General features: G+C 42.7%; 1 protein-coding gene across 6 annotated transcripts in view; it reads right to left on the bottom strand.

Annotated features, from left to right (window-relative positions):
• The window catches only part of SYTL2 (synaptotagmin like 2), a 120253-nt gene extending 96177 nt beyond the window's left edge, over nt 1–24076 (bottom strand). For all 6 annotated transcript variants that reach the window (XM_059187486.1, XM_059187491.1, XM_059187496.1 and 3 more), the window contains exon 1: nt 23947–24076. The gene's annotated coding sequence lies outside the window, so the exon portion shown is untranslated. The remainder of the gene's footprint in view (nt 1–23946) is intronic.
• Between the last annotated feature and the right edge of the window lie 277 nt (nt 24077–24353).

The following is a 24353-nucleotide window of genomic DNA, read 5'->3' as shown; positions in this document are numbered from 1 at the left end:
CTCACATGACACGACAGCACATTTTGTGAAAGCAAAGGTCTTAAAAACTGAAAGTCATTCGAAGCACATTCTCTACATGAAATAGAATGTAAAGGTATGTATATAAAGGTATGTCCATCTTAAACAATGGTTCAGAAGGATTATACATTTTTAAACTTTCTGATTTTTATTCTTTTCCTTATTTATACAATGAATGATAGCATAAACTTACTAAGTAATTACTATGTGCCAGGCACTATACTAAGCCCTTCAAAGAATCAGCTCTTTCAACTTTTAAAACAATCAAAAGTGATATACTTCACACTTTTCCTGTTTTGCAGACAAGGAAACTTCAGCTTACAAAAACCAAGGATATAAAACCAGAATCACCTGATTCAGAACCAGTATTCTTGACCTTTACAATAAGCTCCACTACTATATGCTTGCTTGTTTTAGAGAAGGCCAATGTTATTATTGCTATTACTGAACTAAGAAAGCATACAGTATTGATCTTTCAAACATATTTAGGTTGCACCGCACAAACTGTTGATATACAAATGTTCTGTCCCAAAGAATTGGCAATTTCACTTGGTTCAACCTAATATAAAATGAACACGCAGAATGGCATGTGCCTAGCCCCAGCACAGACCCTAACTAGCTGTAGGACTTTGGGCAAATCATTTAAGATTTGTGGTCTTCACTTGCTTGACCACATAAAATGAGGAGATTGAGCTGAGTGCATCTTTAGTCCCTTTCTGTTCTATAATTACAGAGGAAGAAGGGAGAGAAGCACCGTAATCCATCAGTCCAACAATTGTTTATTAAATGACTACTGCCTGTCTAACACTGTGCTTTCTCTTTCTAAATTCATCTACATTGCAAGAACAGTCTCCCAGCAGGTTCCTCTGATCCCTGGGTTCCCACATGTTAGAGAGAAAGAAAAGTTTGACGATCCTTGCTAGTCTGCTATTTAGGGAAACTGAGGTGTGCCCTGTGGTGTTGGCAGCTCCTGCCCCATCACACTTCCACAGCATAAGAGAAAAACCAAAGGACCTAGAAATCGCTTTAGGATAGAGAGATGAAGTATGATGTAGAAGAAATGGGACATGTGAGCAAATGTGTATCTTCCAAGGCAAAAAACACTCAGTAAATACTCTGGCTCAAAGGAACTTCTGAAAAATATTCCACTCCTTGGCTCAGGTCATGATCCCAGGGTCCAGGACCGAGCCCCACAATGGGGGTCTCTGCTCAGCAGGGAGCCTGCTTCCCCCTCTCTCTCTGCCTGCCTCTCTGTCAAATAAATAAATAAATTTTTTTAAAAAATTCCACTCCTTTTGGAACTTGACTTGCACCTTTTCAGGAAGACATTTAAGTTTAAGTTTAAATTAAATTTAGGTTTAAAACCTAAAAAGAGCAGACAAGGGGCACACCTGAATGGCTCATGGGTTAAGCCTCTACCTTCGGCTCAGGTCATGATCTCAGGGTCCTGGGATTGAACCCCACATCGGACTCTCTGCTCAGCAGGGAGCCTACTTCCCCTCCCCTCTCTCTGCCTGCCTCTCTGCCTACTTGTGATCTCTCTCTCTCTGTGTCAAATAATTAAATAAAATCCCCCCCCCAAAAAAATCAAGCAAACAAAAACTCCAGAAAGGAAGAGCCCTCAGCTTTGCTGGATGGAGCATTGAAGCACCTAGTTCCAACCTTTGCAGTGACTGAGGACTGGGAGTGGAGGGTTTCAGAAATAGCCACTGCAGGCCTGGGGGCTGACTCCATACCTAGCTGTGCTACCTACTAGCCTCTGCTTATCATTCAACTTGCCTCTACCTCAGTTTCCTCATCTGCAGAGGAAAGATCAGGATAAATGATCTCCTCACATCTTTCCTATTCTAAAGGTTGACCAGCCCTTTATCAATGTTTTTACCATCTAATCTGCCATCTGCTCCCTTTGTACTGTCCACTGTGGACACAGCAAACAGCTGTTTTCCACGCCTACAATAGCTCTTCAAAAACACACTTGAATACTCTTACGAGTGCCCACTTCATTGTCTCACCTCTGGCCTAAATCAAAGTCCTGGATGAAGTAGGGTTAGCAAGATATTGAGAGTAACTCGTGTGGGGTCACATGCCTAAACTTTTGAGCTCATAAGGAAGAGAATACATGCAGCAAAAACTGTTTGCTTTCTCAGCTTCTTCAAACTGAGACCCAACACTCTCAACCTCATTCCCTGGGAGTTCTACCAACTGTTATAGGAATACAAAAGCTGCATGTAGAAGAGAAGGGGATTAATAACCCTGCCATGCTAACAGTCTAGCTGAGATCAAATGTACACACAGTATGTAACTGGGGAATTCTATAGGACAGATTATTATTATGCACTCAATTTAGGTGTATACCCAGTAAGAGTCAAAGTAGGTCAGCTGAACAAGGTCAGATGAGGGGTACAGTCTGTTCCAGGGAAAGCCTATTGTTCTGTAGAAGATTAAACTCTCTGAATCATAAAAAAAAGACTTAACTTGCCAGGGAAACCGTGACATCAACCCAGCCTCTAGTGGGGAGTGGTTTTCAAATTAGCTGTGACCCCAGGCTCTGCCAGTAGAACTCCCCCAAATCCACTCTTCTGGCATAGTTCAGAGTCAGCTATCTCACAGAGCAGTGGAGGCAGCTGACAGCCAAATGGTCTATGCCTTTCTGTCTTCTAGTCCAACTCAGGGTTACTCATTTCTCTCTTAAACTGTAGCTTAATTTTCTAGTCCATTTAATCCAAACCATCTTTAAATGGGGCTCCTATGAAATGTCTCCTATGAAAAGTCTCCAAAAGGATTTTTTTTTCCTCTTCAAATACCTTTTAGAAAAGTAAATCAAAAAGACAAAATGATTTCACAAGAAAAGTAATCATAAAAGAGAACTGTTTGTTAATAAACTGTATCTCCCCACACCCAGATTCTTAGTTTCAGAGTTTGTTTTTACCTTTCCTCTTTATTACAAAATATAAATACTTTGTAAGGAAGGAAGTCATTTGAGAATTGTTATTAATCAAAGTCAATGTTTTTGAGATGAGTTCTTTTCTCTTGAGACTGAATTAAAAACCTTCTCTAATAGACAGACATGGAGAAAAGTATCAGTCTCCTCAAAGTTTGATAACATCCATGAAATGTAAACTGATATATCTCATAACCAGTGTTTTATAAACTTGTCCTTAAAAATCAAGGGCATGTTCCCAACATTTTCTGTCATGGAAAGTGTTCCAATGGGCAAATAAATAGGCATTTCCATGGCTAAGGGCTCACAGCTGTCAGATTATTTAGTTCTGCACAAATGAAAAATCCTATTACCAAAAAAAGCCTGAATAATCTGTGGCTGGAAGTTGGCAAGTAATTGCATTTTCACATTGTTTTATTCAATACGCTTCCTCGATACAAATATGAACCCTGCAGGGACGCCTGGGTTGCTCAGTTGGTTGGACGACTGCCTTCGGCTCAGGTCATGATCCTGGAGTCCCAGGATCGAGTCCCACATCAGGCTCCCAGCTCCATGGGGAGTCTGCTTCTCCCTCTGACCTTCTCCTTGCTCATGCTCTCTCTCACTGTCTCTCTCTCAAATAAATAAATAAAATCTTTAAAAAAAAAAAAAAACAAATATGAACCCTGCAAAATATTTAATTAAAAATAACTATGTGGTCTAAAAGACACATCCAGCACAACTGGAAACATGTCAAAATGAGAAGTTAATGCTTTGCCATCTTTAAGTGATGGTGCTTTACAACTCATTAGAGAAAAGAGCTCACAGTTTCTCAATCCCCCTGCTCCAATGACTCAAAAGTACAGATTTAAACTCTGAAGGACAATAGAACAAGCAGTAAACCTTCTACTTCCTCAGGGTCACAGAGTGGACTTCCATAGCTCCAAACTCAGAAGAATCCAAATTCCCAAACAGGCATCATGGATCTCCATGAACTGGTTCCTCAATGAGGGAACTTAAGTTTGCAAAGTCTAACCTATTTATGTGGGCTTGAGTTCTACAATTTCATAATTTTAGGAAAAGAAAAAAAACATACTATTAGTGGAGAGGACAAGACACAGTCATGAATTCCCATTTCTTTCTATAAAAATTTAAATAATTATTTGAGGTTTACATAGAGGCAAAAGAAAAAAGCAGAATTTCCAGAAATTGCTCCAGGAACTCATGAAAAGTAGAGTCCTTCATCTGCACTTTCCTTTTAATAAATAAAATCAAGAAATACCAAGAAATAGATGGCCTTTTAAAATGCCTAGATTCCCTCTAATGATATTTGACATGAGTACCAAGACCATTCAGTGGGGAAAGGACAGACTTTTCAACAAATGTCTTGAGAAAACAGGATATCCACATGCAAAAGAATGAAGTTGGGCCCTTACCTAACACCATATACAAAAATTAACTCAAAATGAATCAAAGGCCTAAATATAAGACCTAAAACTAAAAAACTCTTAGAAGAAAACACAGGGGAAAAGCTTCATAATATTGGATTTGCCAATGATCTCTTGGCTATGACACCAAAGGACAAGCAACAAAAGAAAAAAAAAACAGACAAATTGGATTTCATGAAAGTAAAAGATTTTGTGTACCAAAAGACGCTACCCACTACCAACAAAGTAAAAAGGCAACCCACAGAATGGGAGAAAATACTGAAAATCATGTATCTGATAGGGGATTAGTATCTAGGATATAAAGATAACTCCTAAAATTCAACAACAACAACAAATCCTGATTCAAAGTGAGCAAAGTACTTGAAGGGACATTTCTCTAAACGAGACCTACAAATGGCCAATAAGCACATGAAAAGATACTCAACATTACTAATCACTTGAGAAATCAAGTGAGATATCACCTCACATCCATTTGTGTTTTTTTTAATTTTTTTATTATGTTCAGTTAGCCACTGTATAATAGTACATCTTTAGTTTTTGATATAGTATTCAATGTTTCATTAATTATATATAACACCCAGTGCTCATCACAACACATGCCCTCCTTAATACCCATCATCTTGTTACCCAATCCCCCAACCCCTCTGCCATTTGAAACCTTCAGTTTGTTTCCCAGGATCATAGCAAGGAAGTCCACAATAGCCAAACTGTGGAAGGAGCCAAGATGCCCTTCAACAGACGAATGGACAAAAAAGATGTGGTCCATGTGCATAATGGACTATTATTCAGCCATCAGAAAGGGTGACTACCCACCTCACATCCATTTGAATGGCTACTATTAAAAACAAAAAACAAAACAAAACAAAAAAACAGAAAATAACAAATAGCAAGAATATAGAGAAACTGAAACCCTTGTTTCAGTTTCAGCACTGTTTCAGCACTTTGGTGGGTCTAAAATGGTAGAGCTACTGTGGAACACAGAAAGGCAGATTCTCAAAAAAATTAAAAACTGAAGTACCATATGACCCAGCAGTCTCATTTCCAGGTACATACCCAAAAGAATTGAAAGCAGGGTCTCAAAGACATATGTGTACACTCCTGTTCATAATATTATTCACAAGAGCTAACACACGAAAGCAACTCAAGTGTCCACTGATGGATGAACGGATAAGCAAAATGTGGTATATACATACAACTGAATATTATTGAACCTTAAAAAGGAAGGAAATTTTGGTATATGCTACAACATAGATGAATTTGAAGACATTGTACTAAGAGAAATAAGCCAGTCACAAAAGCAGAAATACTGTATGACTCCACTTCTATGAGGTACTTCGTCAAATCACAGAAGGAGAAAGTAGAAGGATAGTTGCCAGGGGCTGGGTGTAGGAAGAAAACAGGGAATTATTATTTAGTGGCTATAGAATTTCAGTGCAAGTGTAACTGAACCAATGTGAGTTCCCTCCTTGGTGAGTCACAGAAACTACACAAGGTGAGTTGTCACACAAAGGAAAAAACTTTATTTGCAGCAAATGAGAAGATCACCTGGAATAGCTTCCAAAGCCATAACTCAGAGAGAGAGAGAGGAGAGAGAGAGAGAGAGAATGGGTACCTTTGTTTAGGGTTAGGATGAATATTCAGATAAGGGAAGCTCTGTCATCATATGCAGAGGCGGGCATATGGGTGTACCTGTCCCTTAAGGAAACATGCCTATACATATATTTCATATTATGTAAATGAGATCAGGGATCCTCTTTGGGCAGAGAGTTTAGTATTACAATGAGGTGAAGGCAACTGCTGGTCATTCCAGGGGTCACTCCACCAGAGTCAGGGGTTTAGCTCCAAAGGTCTGCGCTAGCAGGTGTCATCAAGGCAGTTGGCATCACCTGAAGGTGTTTTCAGGCTTCATTTGCCTGAGGTAAGAGGACAACTGGAAAGAAAAATTTTAGGATAAACCTTAAGACAAAGGTTAGTGAGTACAAGCAGGTGGGCGGTAAGGTCAGGTCTTGGGGACTAACCGGTGACAGAGTTATAGAAATGGGATGGTGACGATGGCTACACAACACTTTGAATGTGATGCCACTGTGTAGGCAGAAAATGTTACAATGGGAAATTTTATGTGTATTTTACCAAAATTTAAGAAAAATGGGGAAAATGCCTACATTCCTATTTCCTTATAATACCACTAGGGAGAGGTCAAGTGGCTGTCAGGTATCCATATTCATGTTCCCAAATTACCACCCACTCTGTGTCCTTGGGCAAGTGACTTAGACTCTCTTCGAGTCAGCTTTCTCATTGGCAAAATATCTCCTTGAACTTGTGAGGTGAGGATGAGATGAGTTTGCTTGTATAAAGTACTTAGCCTAGAGGACTACACACTACATATTCACTGTTGTTACTATCACCACCACTAAATCTATTCTCCATAATCTAAATAAAATTGTGTCCTATGATGAACAAATCATTTGCATTTCATTCTCTGAAAGTTGGTGGATGGCATGGCCCTAGATTCAACATCTGATTGAACAGTAACTGAATATTCTCTTCCTCAGCCAGAACACACTCGTGGGAACTGTCCTTTGGACAGCAAGAGAAGGAAGCTACTTACGCCCAATCACATTCACTCAGCAAACGTTAACCGTGTACCTTTTCTGCACCAAGCATCGTACAAGATGCTGATTTTATTTGCTCACGTTCAGCACCTGGCAAGGCCGTCTCTGGAACCCAAGCCCTTGTTTCCTTATTGAAGTGCGCTAATCATCAGAAAGAAATGTTGTATAAAAGCATTTCCCAGAATGAAATTAACAAGAATACAAGAGGCCCGCACCTATTTCTATTTTCCTTCCTGTAGTCCTATTAATAATAATTTAAAGAAAAACCAACTCTATTTACTTTCAACTCTAACAAAGCCAAATGTTCCCAGATAAATCTTTGCCCAAAATCTGTCGAGGAGGCAGACTTGGCAAAACGACGGAGCAGACCCTCCCTGGCCTTCCTTGGCAGGCACATGAACAGAGGCAAGAAGGCTGGGCCCCGAGACCCCAGGACTGGGTAGGAAGGGCACACACCTGTATGGTGCATGCGCGAAAGCTACCTTCCTCTCAAACTACCTGCTGGGCACTAGCGGTGAACGCTTCTCAAATTTTAACCCTGACAGAGGCCCAGTTAAGATTGAGCCACTTGTAAATGTGATAGGATGATGAAATGATTTGATTATTAATTATCACCTTATAAAGTCACACCATGTGGTCAGGCAGCACACAGATGAAAAAACAAAAACAAAAACAAAACACTCCTTTGGGAGTCAGACGCTCCAGGGCTATTTCATAGCTGTGTGACTCTGGGAAAACAGTAACTTCCCTAAGTTTCCTTTCCTTATCTATAGTATATGGGTCAAAATTCCTGCCTTTGAGGGTCTTTGTGGGGATTAAAGGGATTTGCACCACACACCTAGCTGATGTCTGACACACTAGAAACCCAACACGATGGACACTCCGCCCACCCTTTATTTTCAGGCAGGAAAAAATGTCCCAAGGAACTCGACTCTTGATTTACAGGAGTAATGAGAATGGATCCCAGGCAAATATTGCTCAGAATTTTTTAAGAGCCTAGTTCTGATAACTGAAATTTTTGGGACTCTGACAGCTATTAAAAACAAAAACTCAACAAAATCTTTTGAATAGCTCTTTCTCGCCCAAATTTTACAGTGGGCCATCAGGAAGCTTTCAGCTCTATTCTTCTGAGCACCATATGCATTCACAAGGCCATGTACACACTGGTCTTACGAACCGGGATTCTCTTATGTAAAAAATAAGACTCTCTGAGTCTTTCATATCTCTGACGTCTCAGCAAAGAAAGAAAGAGAGAGAGAGAGAGAGAGAAAGAAAGAAAGAAAGAAAGAAAGGATGGATGGATGGATTGGTTCTGTATCTGTAGCATTTTTGGGGAGTTTGACAGTTAGGTAGTCAGGGTCGGCGTCCCCAACAAGAAAACACAGAGTCAGGACAGCTAAGATAAAACAGCACTGACCTCTCGTTTTTCAGCTTAGACAGGACTGCAACGACATTCTGCTTTGCAGCCTTTGCAGAAATGACTTCTGCAAAACATCCTAAAATAAGACAATTCACCCCAAAAGCATTTGTTACTATCATGGGCAAGGGGCAGGCAAGACCTAAGCCCCCAGATGTCAACAAGAAAAAACCATCAGCACATGGACATTAACCCAATAGGTAGACAGATACGTGACCAAAGCCCTGATTGGCACGACTCTACACTCCCTTATTGCTTAAGAAAGTTCTGCCAAAGAGCTCATGAAAACCCCCAAACTTAGAAACTCCGGGGGCAACCCACTCGGGCCCTCCTCCCTCTCTGGGAGCCTTGTACTCTTGCTCAGTAAACTTTGCTTTGCTGCTGCCCACCACTCTTCGTCTGGTCTACCTCTTCATTCTTCAAAGGAGCACGGCCAAGGACCCAGGCACTAAGGGAACAAAAAATCCTGTAATAATTTCATAGTGTGTTAAGGGGATCCCTAAGAGCAGTCCCAGGTTTTGCTCTTTACTAAGAGGACTCATAAGGCAGCATACAGCCATCCTCACAGTTACAATTTGTTACACTGAAAGGATACAAAGCATAATCAGCAAAGAAAAAGGGCAGATGAGGTGAAGTCTGGAGAGAACCAAGCATAAGCTTCTAAGAGTCCTCTCCCAAAAGAGTCACCCAGGAACACAAGTTCCGACAACATGTGTGAAATGTTACCAACGAGGGATCTCATTAGAGATTCAGCGCCCAGGATTTTTACTGGAGACTAGTCAGGTAAACACTCCCCACCTGGCATGTAACCAAATTCCAGACCCCCAGAAGGAAAGCAGGTGTTTGGCATCAACTGCATGGTTTGCACAAACCATTTAGGTCGGGTGAGTTATTCTTATCATTTAGAGTGGTATGAACCCTTCTCAAATCCAAGTTCCCAGTAAAGGACCAAGCTTGCAAGCAGGCCTGTCTAAGGATAAGCAGTCTCGGGCTTGTGGTGTGAATTCTTTCTGGCACACAGGGGAACAAATCTCCAAATATCTATCTAAGAGCCATCCACTGACTACTAAATTCTCAGAAGCAACTGATGTATTGAAATCCTTCAAAAACAAAATAGTGAACGTAATTCGGTGCTTCAAAATATATTCATTCAGCATTATTTGTACTGTGTCAGCCCGCTGTACCCCAGGCATTAAGGAAATAACAAGTCTCTTAGTCTCCTTCCTTTAAGAACTTTCAGACCAAGAGGGAAGATAAGAGGAGTAGGTAAAGAGTAATAGCACAAGTTGGCATGAGCTGATGGCCGCAAAAGAGGTAGAAACTGGGCCAGGTAGAGAAGGGAGAGGAAATTTCCTGTATGATGAACCAGGAAGATTCTGGTAAGAATCTCTTGCCACTGAGCTGCAGTTTTAAGGACAGGTAGGATGTGGGAGAAGTGACAGGTGAGTAGGACTCAACGGGGGTGGGGATTGTATTACTCCAGGTACAGGAAGCTACATGGAAAAAGTACAGCTAGAGAGAAAGGAGGCTATGATTTGAATAGAAGACAGAGTTCATTGAAAGAGGTAACAGAAGATAAGAATTAAAAGCGGAGGCTGGAGGGGACTGGGTGACACAGTCAGTTAAGCATTAGGCTTGGTTTTTGGCTTGGATCATGATCACAGTGTTGTGAGATCGAGCCCCACCAGGTTCCACAATGGGTGGGGAGTCTGCTTAAGATTCTCCCTCTCCTGGGCACCTGTGTGGCTCAGTTAGCTAAGCATCTGCCTTTGACTCAGGCCATGATGTCAGGGTCCTGGGAATGAGCCCCATATCAAGCTCCTTGCTCAGCAGGGAGTCTTTTCCCTCTGTCCTCCCCCAAACTTGTATTCTCTCTCTCTCAAAAAAATAAATAAAATCTTTTTGTAAAAAGGGGGGGTGCCTCGGTGGCTCAGTGGGTTAAGCCTCTGTCTTCGGCCCAGGTCATGATCCCAGGGTCCTGGGATTGAGCCCCACATTGGGCTCTCTGCTCAGCAGGGAGCCTGCTTCCCCTTTTCTCTCTGCCTGCCTCTCTGCCTACTTGTGATTTCTCTGTCAAATAAATAAATAAAATCTAAAAAAAAAAAAAAAAAAGATTCTTCCTCTCCTCCTATGTCTTCCCCTGCTCATGTGCTGGATTTTGCTGTCTCTCAAAATCTTAAAAAAATAAAAAATAAATAAAAACAAAGGCTGGTATCAGATCGGTGAAGGTCTCAAATGTCAGACTGAGTCTGTCCTTTATGTGATATGTAATGGGAAGCACGTGTTGTGTGTGTGTGTTTACTTTTTCAATCATGCAAATTTAGCATGGTTAGTGACTATAAGCCATAGGGCCAAGACTTTTTCAGTAAACTTGGCAATAGCCAACGAAGGCTGGAAGAAGCAGACGAGGTGAAATATAAATATCATTTGGGAAGAACACGGGGAAGGAAGCAGTAACAACTTGCCTCAGGCAACATGCATGAATCAAAAAAGACTCAAGAGTTCTTCAAGAGGAGCGCCTGGGTGGCTCAGTGGGTTAGGGCCTCTGCCTTCAGCTCAGGTCATGATCTCAGGGTCCTGGGATCCAGCCCCGCATCAGGCTCTCTGCTCAGTGGGGAACCTGCTTCCTCCTCTCTCTCTGCCTGCCTCTCTGCCTACTTGTGATCTCTGTTTGTCAAATAAATAAATAAAATCTTTAAAAAGGAAAAAAAAAAAAAAAGAGTTCTTCAACAGAGTTAATTTGTGCACCAAACCAAGAATGCTCAGAAAGATAGGCAAGTAAAAGGCAAAAACTAATAACACAGCAGACAATTCAGAGGACATACCTAGAACTCAGAGGGAGATGAGGAACCAGTACTCAGGAGAGAGGCTGTGGCTGGAACTAGAAACATGGCAGTTGCCAACCTAGAGTCTCAGCTGGGTATGGTTGAACTCAGCAAGGGAAAGAATGCAATGAAAAAGCACAGAGAAGTGGTGGGGGGGGAGAGCACAGAGAGGAAAGCAGATGATATTGTACTTGTCGAGTGAAAAGAGAAAGAGCAGTCAGGTTGGAAAAACAAGACAGTAGTATGTCACAAAGCTGGGGAAAGAGTTTCAGGGAAGAGGGAGCTGTCCACCTAGCCAAGTCCCGCAAGGAGCAGAGGCAGAGTGGAGCAGAGAAAATAGCCCTAGACTTGGCAATGGGCATGTCACCAGGGACCTTTGCCAATCAAAGACAGGGAGGAACAGAAAATTGTCCCACAGAAAACTGTGTGAGAGCTAAAGCCTCTTGTCCCTGTGAAAAAGAAGGTGAGATGAAGCTCTGGAGACTAGAGAAAATAGTAGAAAGGGGAAAGAGAGTAGTAGAAAGAAGAGATGACTGTGGAGACATGATGTTTGAACAACAGTGCCTTTGGCTATGATGCTAGGAGTGGCTGCCTGCTCCTTCTCCTCCAATGGGCAGAAAGGAGATGCTCAGGGATAGTCAAAGGTGCTCCTCACAGTCCAAAAGGACAGTGATGATTGTGCAAAGCAGCCACTTCCTCAGCCAGCCACAGTGGATAATGGCAGAATGAAGGGGGGCTCAAAGGGCAGAACTGCCCTGGATCTTCCAATGGGACACTGGTGTGAAAGTGGTGGAGACTCCATTTTCAGTAACACATGTGTCAACAGAAAAACCTCCCTATCAGAGGCAGATGGTTCATTTCACTCCAGAATTAATCATTTGCCAGTCACTAAATGTTCCTCTTGGGGAAAAGTGATCCTCTCTTCTGTTAGAAGCTTACCTGTTGGGTATCCAGCAGCAGGCACAATATTTTTCACCCAACACACAGACCCACTGGTAATCAGCATTTTGGAAAAGCCAAAGACTATACATGGCAAGTCCACAGCTATGCATCTCTTTTACCTCAAGCCAACAGAACTTGGCTCTCGAGCTTGACAAAGAGCACTATAAACACATAGACACACACACACTGAGAAGTTCTCTTTAGATAGACTACTTCAGTTCAAATCCTGACTCTTCCACTTACTAGCTTTATGATCTGAGACATCACTTAACCTCTGTGCTTTCTCACCTATAAAATGGGCTTAGCAATAGTACCTATCTCCTAAAGTCATAGTGAGGATTAAATGAGCTAATTTGTGTAAGTTTTCAATAACCGTTAGCTGTTCTATCTCATTTGAGTCTCACTATAATTCCATGAAGTAAAGCTAGGTAATCATTAATATCTCTTATTACTAACAAGGACACTGAGGCTCAGAGAAGAAATAACATGAATAATTTTCACACAGAACAGGACACAAGGCAGGATCTTAAAAAGTCTCCTCAACAAGTTACACAAAGCTCTCTTTGATCAGCTTACTACATCTCTCTGGCCTCAGCTCCTTCAAGTCTTGTTTTGAACATAAAATTGTGCCCACCACACAATTTCCTGCCCTTCTTAACTTTCTAATCCTTGGTCAGCCATCAATCTCCTCTCAAGTGCTGCCTCTTCCAGGGAGCCCTTGGCACTGGATTCCCCTTCCCTCATGACCCCACCTCCTTCCTCTGTGCTTATATCTATTAACATCACATTGCATGGTAATCACAGAGGTCTGCCCTCCCCACTGATTTCGGAGCCTAAAACAATTTCTGGCATATGATAAACAATCAGCATGTGTTTGTCTAATGAACTCTCGCCTCAAAATCTGATATTTTTCCCACTAGAGCATACCTCACCTTTCATTAACAAATGTTCACTATTTAGTAATAGTCTAAAAAGAGGAGAAACAAAAACCAACCAATCATACAGTATTTAAATATTAAAACTAACACTAGGTCTCTGTAACTAGAAATAGGGAAACACACAAATATACCATTCAAAGACCTGACCCCTCCCACCCACAGTTCCTCAGTCCTTGTGCCTTTGGTCACAAAGGAAAGAGACTAATCCCAAATCTATCAAAGGATTCTGCCTAGGCTCCATTAACCCAGTGAGAAGGACCTGCACCTGGCCGAAGAAGAAGACAGGTTCAAAGACTTATAGCTAACACTCCCAGGAGGGATGTCTTCAGGAGTTTTTGGTTACATATTGCTCCCTGAGCACCATATGTCAGCCCAAAACTTGCTTCCAGTTCTTGACTTCTCAGAGAGTGATCCTGGGGAAAACTTAACAGAGAAGGAAAAAGCAAGCTCATCCACTCCAGCCTTACTTCCTCAAACACCAAGCAAACCCTGGTGCTCAGCTCCATGGTAAGGTCACATGTGTCCCCGCAGAATCTGGCAGCTGGAGCCACATCTCCCCACACCCTTGGTTCCCAGCCACTGCCCAGATCATGTGGGGAAGCAAGTGTCTTCTCTACATCTAGGTATCTCTAGCAACCAAGATGAACCTCCCCAATGGCTCTCCCCAAGGAACTCTGGGCATATATCAGGTTTTCCCTCTGGTATGGATAAAGCAGACAACACTCAGGAAAACATAAATACAGACCTAGAAACACACAAACACAGTTGTACATACTTGTGTTTGACCTGACTACTGAAGGTAATAGGCCACCCAGTTTCTTGCAATTTGCCCATAAATGATTGTTTTGTGGCGCAAAACAATCTGCTCGTCCACTGAGGAAAACCAGGGACTGCTAACTGCAGCGGCACTTGCTGAGCACAAGACATTGAATAAACCACTACCCAAATTCAGCATGCAGTCGGTGTCATCTACTCCTTGCATCTTAAAGTCAATTCCAGAGATTCGAAAAAATATATATTAATATCTTTCTGGATCTAAGCCTCAATCATTTGCCAAAAGCATATCTGGTCCTTTACTGAAAAATGGTTAATATGCTTAGCTCCAAAGCAGGGCGTATTTATTCTCTTGGAATAATATGGCTCCAAGTGGTCCAGCCCATAGATTAGTATAGGAGTCACTATTTTCCTATACATATATACCTTCCTATTGAAGTCTTGAAATAAATAGTGGCCCCATCTCTACAAGCATTTTTTGCAGAAAGCCTTAAAATATATTTTATCTCTACCCCTAAGTCCAAAGAAATGTGCTGTCAGTCAATCCATCTTCCATAGCTTGGGCAGTGTTAATCATTTCCATAATTTAGGCTGTTCATCCTAAAAAGAAATCCAGTTATCTCATTCACAAGATTGAGACACTTTCATTAGTTCCTTGAAGCCTGCAGGGCAAAGGGCAGGTTTATGGCCTGGTTTCACTGTTGGGCTTCCACCCACCACCTGAGCAGTCCCTCCAGCCACAACTTCTCGGCCCTATACGCCAACACCATGGTTTCTCCCCTGGTATCCCACACCCTTCCTGCCTCGGTGCCATCGAACATGAAAGTCCTTGAACCTGTCCTTTCTACCCCATCCCCTTCTCAATCTAGCAAACTCCTCCTGGGCCATGGTTCCACCTCCTCTGTTGCCCACAACGTTCCCAGGCAGTGCTTTCTGCACAACGAGCTGTGTGTATCTCCACCAGAACATTTCCACTGAACTGTAAGTACTCTTTACCTTTGTTGCCTTATCATGGGCATTTTCTTGTTCTTTTTTTAATCCACAGAATCTAGTTGTCAACTTAATGATGAGATAAAAACCCTCTAAAAGAGTGGGGCAAATATCATCGGCTCCTATTTTCTCTAGGGAAATGGAAGCATCTGTAAAATTAAAGGATTTGATGAAATACAGTTGGATGATGGCAAACTCATGAGAATTCCTGTTGTACAGGAATTCTCATGAGCCAACAGAGGCAACCAAGAAGAAAGGAGGAGGAGAAGAGAGAGGGAAGGAAACGGGTGCTCAACAGCCATCCTGTGCAAGACACCATGTAAGACACTTTAATATATCCATTATCTCATGGATTCCTCAGAGCCACTTTGTGAGAAATGGAAGACAGATGCAATTTTTTCAGAATAGAAAACTCAGATTCCGAGGGGGTAAGTTATTTGTTCAATCACACAATTAATAAATGGATCCGAGGTTTAGACTCACAGCTGTCTGACTGCAAAGCCAACTTGATTCCACTACTGTGGCCTCCCTAGGGAACATGCACTTCCAGACTCACACTTGCCCAAGGACACAATCCAGAAACACTTGCCTCACAATAGCCCCTCCCCTACCACCCTGCCAGCCACTATGCTTCACAAGATTCTAGCATCTGACGCTCCACCTGTGACTGCACCTCACAACCATCTGTTACTAACCATCAGAGGGCAACATATCCGCAGGATTCTAGCAAGAACATAGGGATTATATTTGCAGAAAGGTGGGGTATTATGCTAGTTGAAAAACACCTACAGGTGCATGCTATCAGAGTAAAAAAAAGTATCATATTCAAGTGGTCTGAGTAGGGTTACTGGTACAAAGAATTCTGTCATAAATCTCTACAACACAAGGACCAACTTTGTTTTTACTCCCGTTCTTCACATATTCCTTCTCATTTATCAAGTTGTAATACCCCCAAATAAAATGTAATTGGGGTCTTCCAGAAATTAAGCATAAAGAAGTAATTACTTGCCAGTTCTCTAGATCATATTTCTTGTCCCGGGCAATCCTGCTTTGTAATTGCCAGGTAGGCACCTGACCCCTTAGGCTATGGTATGATGGGAAAACCAGATTTTTCTCCTGAAAGACTTATATCAAGTCCATCATTACTGCTTCTATGATAACAGAAATGTTCCCAGTTTCCTAGAACAGTCCCAATTTCAAATATAATAATCTGTTATGAGCCTCATGCCAAGCAATTTGCTTCAACCCAGCATTGAGTAAATGTGGATCTAACATCCTCACTCTACAGAAGTCCCCCAAAAGAGGCAGTACTAGGGGACAGAGCTTGGGCTTCCAGTGAAGGTAAGTAACCAAAATTCAAGTGTTTGTTTTGCCATTCACTAACTGTTGACCTTGGGCAATGTACTTAACTTCCGTGCTTCTATTTCCTCATCAGTAAAATGGGTAATCATCTTCTAGTTCAGAGACCTGTCCTTCCAATTAGATGAGCAAAGGCCTGGCAAGGGACTGACACATAGGACATACTCAGCTGACAGTAAACATTCTTTTTATCACCATATTCTTGCTATTCATAACATCCCTAAAAGGAATGGAAAAGAAAGATACAATTTTGCACTTTATTTTTTTAAAGATTTTATTTATTTATTTGACAGACAGAGATCACAAGTAGGCAGAGAGGCAGGCGGAGAGAAAGGAGGAAGCAGGTTCCCTGCCGAGGAGAGAGCCTGATGCAGGGCTCAATCCCAGGACCCTGGGATCATGACCTGAGCGGAAGGCAGAGGCTTTAACCCTCTAAGCCACCCAGGCACCCCCAATTTCACACTTATAAGCAAAGACCATCAATGCTGTGATCTACCTGATGGAAACAGAGCTACTACTTTACTTCCTAAGACATAGCACTTCAGCTACTATATTACAGCCCAGTACTGATACTGAAATGGGGCGTTAAGTTGCTGACTCATCACTTTGTAACTTAGTCTCACCCCCAGATATTTCCTGCAAGACTTCAACTTAATTACCACTGTCTCTAGGTAATAAAATTTCCTGAATACCATGCAACAGGCTCATTTTCAAGTATTATCTTGTAAGGTCAAAGCATCTGCCAAGCTACGTATCCTCATTCTGCATATAGAACTGTTTTCAGCGTCTTCCTTCCATGAACGACAGAGTGGAATGCTACGAGGGTACAGGCAGACACCCTGTGGGTGAATGTGAAGTCCTTATATTTTACAATGAAAGTGACATTTTTGTTTGGAAATATTATTCTCTGAGGATCGAAAGCATGGACTCTAGAGTCAGACTACCAGGGTTCAAATCCCTAGTCGCCTTCTTACTAGCTACGTCATCTTGGATAACTTATTCAACTTATCTGTGCCTTAATTTCATCATCATCAAAGGGGGAAAACAACAGTACTCAAAATAGTATCGATAAGAGACTACTCTGAGGATTAAATAAATGGACATAGGTACAGTACTTAGAACACTGCCTAGTACATAGTGATGGCGCAGACATCATCATCATTTACTTGCCTAACAGGGTTTAAAAAAGCAATCTGAAGCAAAGAGCGATAATGAAATATTATATTAGCAACAAAGGACATACCAGAATTTTGAACATGCCAAAAATACTTTTGAAATGACTTTTGAGGAAGATGAGTCCTACCTAACCCATTACTGACCCCAGGGGCTTCAGTACAGTAGACAAGTAACATTTGCCCCTGAATGCTTGAGGTTTCAACTATTCACAAGGCACCTCAAATACATGACACAGAGAAACTGTAGTTATATCAAATATGGCACCAGACAGGTGAGTCCTTAATTGAAGAGTCTTTGACCAAACACCCAGCAACAATATCTCAAGACATTTTTGCTGGTTTCATTGATTCAATGTGACCTCATTTAATGTTCAGAGCAACTTAATGAGGCAGGTATGATCATTCCCATTTTAAAGACACACTGGAGAAATGAAATGCCATGGCGACAGTCGCAGACTTGGGGTAGCAAAGGTCTCAGGATGCACACTGTGATCACGTGCCAAGATGGGAAGCCTGAAACAACCGGAGAACCACTCTAACGAGAGTCCAAAAATTAAACTGAAAACCCAGACTCTTAACTCCTAAAACTCAATGACTAGTCTAAAACAAGCAATGGTAAAGAATCTTCCCTAATAAATCTAACATGCCAAAGTCCAGCCTTTCTCCCAGGGCAGATTGCTGGTAGAAGGGGTGGGAGTGGGGCAGGCACAGATCTGACTGAGCCACATGGCTTGGCCTGCGATCCATCCCCTGCCCTCAACCCCGAAGCCCTGTGTTTTAATCAGCTGACTCAGTCAGTGGCAGGAGAGCCCAGGCGCCTGTGGCCATGAGTAATGGTGACACAAAACACATCTGTCTAATCAGAAGCTGATGGCATCTGTTCTGTCAATACTTAGGGTTAAAGAATGCTTCTGCAAGGGAAAAAAGAAATGTCTAGTCACCCAGAAGTTTAACAATGCCAGTCTTTCTCCCTCTGACTTGGAATGCAAATTTGTGGAACTGTTTACTGGTTCTTATATTCCTACCCCTCAAGTATTTCTTGGTGCTTTTACAGAAAGAGGACTTATGTAAAAATAATAAACCAAGTCCATTTCTATTAGTAGTAGCTGTGAAGTGTCTAAAAAGTGTGGCATGAGGAAAGGCTTTATTTTGGCCTTTAAAAAAAATCTTGTTATTATGCAGGATAGTGCATAGGAAAGTGTTTTTGTAAGTTAAAGTATGCATTTCACATACATAAAGACATCAGTGCAACTACCGGACAGTCATGGTACCATATTTCGGCAAAAATTTCATTTCAGAAGAATCATTCATTCTTTCATTTGTTCATTTAGTAATTCATTAAAAATACTTTACTAAGTTCCCATTGAGTGTTAGGTAATGTAGATGCAGAATGAAACCAGCCCGTCCAAGTCTGTGGGAGCTCAGTCTTTTCCCAAATTAGTCTTTTCATCTCCATCATATTCCAGCCCCACCGGTACTCTCTGCTCTCTCCTGTCTCTCTCCCTCTCCCTCCTCCTTCCCTGTATCTCCCTCTCCTTGAGTTCTGAGACATTCAAGAGTGTGCTTCTCCCACATTCTGCAGAAGTCACAGCACAAGGCCAAGTACCCAGTACATAGTGACACATAGAGCCTCATAACCAGAAATAACCTTTTACTATACACTTCTGTCAACCAATCTTCCCCAAAGTTCCCGAAAGCAGTTCTCCCTCCCCCAAATCTAAGAAGGTTCTAGATTAATAGTAATAAAGAGATGAGCAGAAACAATTCTTCTCTCACTGATCTATGGATCATGTGTTCTGGGTGAGGGTGTCAACGGGGGAGACGCTTAGAATATTATAAGGGGCATTGAAAGCTGGAAGCAACAGGAATTGGAAACATTTTCCCCACATGTGATTTATCTGATGCGGTAATTCTCTACCAAAGTTCCATGTGGGCAGATATAGATGAAAAAACAACCAGGATCATAGATTTTTAAGACTCAAAGTTCCCTCCCCTGGTCCTAATCCCTTACTTTACAAAGAAACCAAGGTTCAAGGAGAAGGCATAACTAAGAATACACAGCTTGTCTTTGGGGCAGGAAAAGAAGCCTAGAAGCCTGCCACCCAATACAGGGACCCTTCCAGAACTGCCAGGAGCTGAGTGCTTGCATGCCAGGAGCAGCCCTTGAGGCAGTGGCTTCCGTGTTCAGCCACGCCCCTACAGGCACCCCGCCTTTCCAGTTACTCTCCCTGTTTCTTCCTTGTACACCTCTGCCCCTGCTTAAGGCAACCAGAGACAGCCCTGGGACTCTAGGATTCTCTGTGCCAATGAAGAGCTCTCATGAATGGCAAGCCTACCTTTTATTCTGTGAGATGGGACTATTTCCTGTCATTTTCTTCAGTTTAGAACTGTGATGATGATCAACGAGATGCTAGCCATTAAGGTATCATATTCTTTGAAGAAAACTTAGAGTAGGAATCCAATAGCGCATTTGCACTGTAGTTAAGTCCTACGGAAATGTTAACCCATGAGCTGGATTCCAGCATTTTATAAAGACCTCTAATACTTTTGATCTTTCTACATTTAAACATCTTTTTTTTTTTTTAATAGCACATACACTTGCACACAATTCAAGTAATAATCACACCCGACCCTTGGTCCTCGAAAGTGACTCTGGTAGGGGAAGATAGAGCAGGTGTCATTATCCCTCATTTACAGAAGGGAAAACCGGTTCAGAGAAGCTACCTGTGTTACCCGAAGTCACACGGGTAATAAAATGCATTGTGGAAGCAATGACTTTATCGAAGGCTCCTTCTTGCACAGTTTACTTTTAGAGTTTTCTGCTCACATTTTGCACTTCAACAACACTGAAGAGCTACCTTTTTGGTTACATTTGAGACCTTTAAGACACTTGAGGCACATGAGTCATTTCACAAGAAACACAGCTTGATCCTGAAGGCCAGTAACATTTCCCCCGCCACCTGCCAGCAGGCACTTCCCTCTGCTGGAAACTCTATGACACCAGGGAATTAACTATGGGGCAGGGTAGACTTTGGGGTTCACAAACAATATTAACCTTATGATGACTTTAAATATTTTTTATAAGTTCTTTTTTAAACATTTTATTTATTTGTCAGAAAGAGAGAAAGAGCACAAGCAGGAGGAGGCAGGCAAAGGGAGAAGCAGGTTCCCCGCTGAGCCATGAGTAATGGTGGCACACGCAGGGAGTTTGAGATGACTTTTTTTTTTTTTTAAGTTTATTTATTTATTTATTTATTAGCAATCTCTACACCCAACATAGGGCTCAACCTCACAACCCCAAGATCAAGAGTTACCTGCTCTTCTGACTGAGCCAGTCAGGTGCCCCATCATTAGTTCATTTTTTTTTTATTATTGTATTCATATAGATACAGAGAAAAAGATCTGGAAGGCTAGCTCCCAAGGTTTGCCTTGGGTGTTTCTGAGTATGGATCTATTATTATTATTATTATTCTGTATTTTGTCTTTATCTACAATGATAATATATATATATATATATATATATATATATATATATATATATATATACATACACACACACCCCACTGGTAATAAGAAAACAAATAATGATCTCATCACTTGTATGTGTAATCTAAAAAGAGATGAACTCACAGAACCAGGGAATAGAATGGTGGTTTCCAGAGACCAAGGAGTGGGAGAAATGGGAAGATGTTGGTCAAAGGGTACAAACTTCCAGTTAAAAGATGACTTAAGTTCTGAAGATATAATAGCACATACACTTTAGCAACACATATATATATAGTGTTGCTAAAAACAGTCACCATGTTTTCTATTATATATATATATATAATATATATATATTTGAAATTTGCTAAGAGAGTAACTTTTAAATGTTCTCATTGCAAAAAAAAAAATAGTAGCAGTATATATACATATGAAACCATCATGGACTTGTAAAATGTTATATTCCACTTATATCTTAATAAAGCTGGTGGGGGGATCAAACAATAAAGAACTTTTTATTTTTAAAACACACTCTTCATTTGGATAAATAGGAAAAGGGTTGTCTCCACAAGGGGTTGGGAAGCTCTATTACAGAAAACTATGTGCATAAAAAAATGTAAATAGTATCCAAACCCCCAGACCAGTATCTTTTCCCTACTTCTCCATTTGGATACTGTCAGCTCCCAAGAATAGAAAACAATATGTCAGGACACCGATTTTCATAAATATTTTAGGGGAAAAACTTGTTTTATATATTGAAACCAAGTTCAACGTATGAAATTGCATGGAAAAAAATCACATAAATTCTTAAAATAATTTTCAAGCTTGCTGGGATCAATCAGAACTATACTCTAACCCCTTGTCAGTTTCATTATTGGAGATTCTTCTACAGAGATGTTTGGGAAGCCTTAAGGCAAACACTACCATCTTATCTACCTTCTTTTTTGGGAGAGACCTGTCAGTCCAAAAAAAAAAAAAAAATCTTTTTTTTTTTTCATCTATAATAACTTTCAAATTCTTTATAAAACAGGTGGCAGAAAACACATTACCAGGCAAATCTGGAAGGCCACAGGGGCATAGCTCACTCTGCCTCCCTTGCCTAGAGGGGAGAACTGCCTGGCTTGGCACCCTTGGTTCTGAGGATGGTGAGGCCCAGGCTGCCCCATTTCGACAGGACAGCAGACCACTCTGCACAAGGTGCTAATTCATTCATTCCACAAATGTTTATTGAGCAAAGCCTGAGAAAGGCCTCTTAGGGGACAGTGGGATCATTCACAAGCCAACGGTCATGTCTAACGGATCAGATGTGGACAATCAATCTTTTATTAGACCTCAAACCACTTCTAGGATAAAGCAAACAGGGCTCCTGCCCCACTCACTTACTAGCAGCTGGGGGGAATCAGGCAGGCATTCTGGAAAAGAACTGCTGTTTGAGAGAGGCTAAGGCAGTCACTTATTCCCACCAGAATGACTGTAACTCCTGCACTATAAATGGCGTGACTCCTCTAAAATGCTTTAAACAGTGTCTGGCACCTACTAAGAGCTCAGTAATAGTCATTTTTGCTGTTACAATTCCAACTTGCCCTTACTCAAGCAGCACCAGAAAAGGTGGGAAAAAACACAGGTTTTAGAATCAGAGAGACTAGATTTGAATCCCAGCTATGTTGCTTACTAGCTATGTGACTAAGGGAAGCAAACTTTCTGAGCCTCCGTTTCTCATTTGTAAAATGGGGTAAATGTCAGTATATCTCTCCTCATGTGGCTTTGTGAGAACTAGACATATGATATGCAAAGAAGAATGGCCCATAAATGCCCCAAAAAGACAGTCAGTATTGTCACTGCCCTGCCTCCTTCCCTACCACTCTGGGCAGGTCCTGGCATCTGATTTCATCCAGACACCACGCTAAGGGGACAGAAGCACTACAGGGGTAAAGGGAGGGGAGGGAGCACCCGGAGACCTTCCATAGTACCCCCCCCCCACACACACACACCCTATCAAAGACGTCACCTCCTTTCAATCATCTTCTGTTTGGCTGCTGCATCCAACTGACAGCTGGGCCACCATTCCCTCACTGAGAATGACTGCCAAGAAGGGAAGCTGGACAGCAATTTGAATCCATCCCACCTTCCCATGTCTGTCTGTGTCCAGCCCACTGGGCTTCCTCCGCACATCCCTGCCAGGCTGTATGGGTCAGGAGGCTGACCCTCTGTTCTTCCAGGCTTCCATCTCAACCCAGAGCCCAAAACTCTAAAGGCCGCTGGTCACAAACCAGCACTAAATGAAAATAAGGACTTCGCATTCGGACAGAAAATGGAGCCCCTCGAAGTCCAAGGGGATTTATAAAGGCGGGAGGGGGGAAAGGGAAGAGGGAGGAAACAGGATGGGTGCGGAGAGAGAGGCCCACTGCGGATGGAGCCCTGGTTGCTGATCCTGGAGGATGATAAATCCTGTGATTTAGAACTCACGACGGGACCAGGTCTGGGTGCGGGAACATAATTCCAAAACAAAAACTGCTTGCTTTCAAGTAAAAATCATCAGTCCCCAAGTTCCCCTTCCCAACACCCCACCTGTAGATAGGTCCTAACGCCGTACTTGACTTCACCTGAGCAATCTGGGGGTAGTACCTCTGCGGCCAGGTCCCTCCAACAGCCAGCCCAAAGCCCAAGGTCAGTCCTCAAAAGCCCCAAGAAACGCGACAGAGCAGCAGAACCCCCGCCTACCCGGTACCTCGGTTTCCTGAAGCCTCGGCTCCGCGGGCTTACAGGCGGGGTTTTGAAGGAGGGAGCTTGCCGGGTGCCGAAACGCTCCTCGCGTTTTAGAACTCAGAACACTACAAAGCATCGTCAACAGCAACACCTTCCTCATTTACGAGAGACCCGGAGAGGGCAAGAAAGTTGGCCGAGCGGGCAGAGAAATCGAGACTGGAACCCCGCCGCTGTCCGTCGCAGCCGGGCAGGGAGAGCTTCTCGCCACCTCCCGCGTCCCCAGGTCCGCAGACCCAGCTGGGGGGTGCAAACCCCGAAACTCGCGGCGCGGCGCGTTACCTTCCTCCAGGCGCGGCTCGGCGAGCCTCCTCTCCCCAGAAAGCGCGCGGGACGCTGCGGCCCGCACCGGTCCAGGTGTTGCCCCACCGCTGCCCGCGGGCGGCTGCGGCCGCAGGCTCCCCTCTGCGGGCGGCGGGCGGGCACGCAGGGGCGGTTCCCGGGAGCGCGGACCAATGGCGTGGCGCCAATGCCTCGCCCCGCCCCGCTCCCGGCGCCCGGGCGCTCCGGCCGGCTCCCCATCCCTTCTCGCACTGCCCTGCGCCCCTCCTGTTTCTTCGCTCCCGCCTTGGCCCACCCCGCCCGGGCCTCCTCAAGTGCACCTTGCCCTCAACTTTTTTCACCGTGCAGAGAAAGAGTTCAGCACTTACTTTTTGACCACTGTGCGTTAGGCGTCCCTGAACCCCAAA

This window comes from Mustela lutreola, chromosome 1 (genome assembly GCF_030435805.1).
Source record: "Mustela lutreola isolate mMusLut2 chromosome 1, mMusLut2.pri, whole genome shotgun sequence".
NCBI classification, from domain to species: Eukaryota; Metazoa; Chordata; class Mammalia; order Carnivora; family Mustelidae; genus Mustela; species Mustela lutreola.
This window is presented reverse-complemented; position numbering and strand designations above follow the sequence as displayed.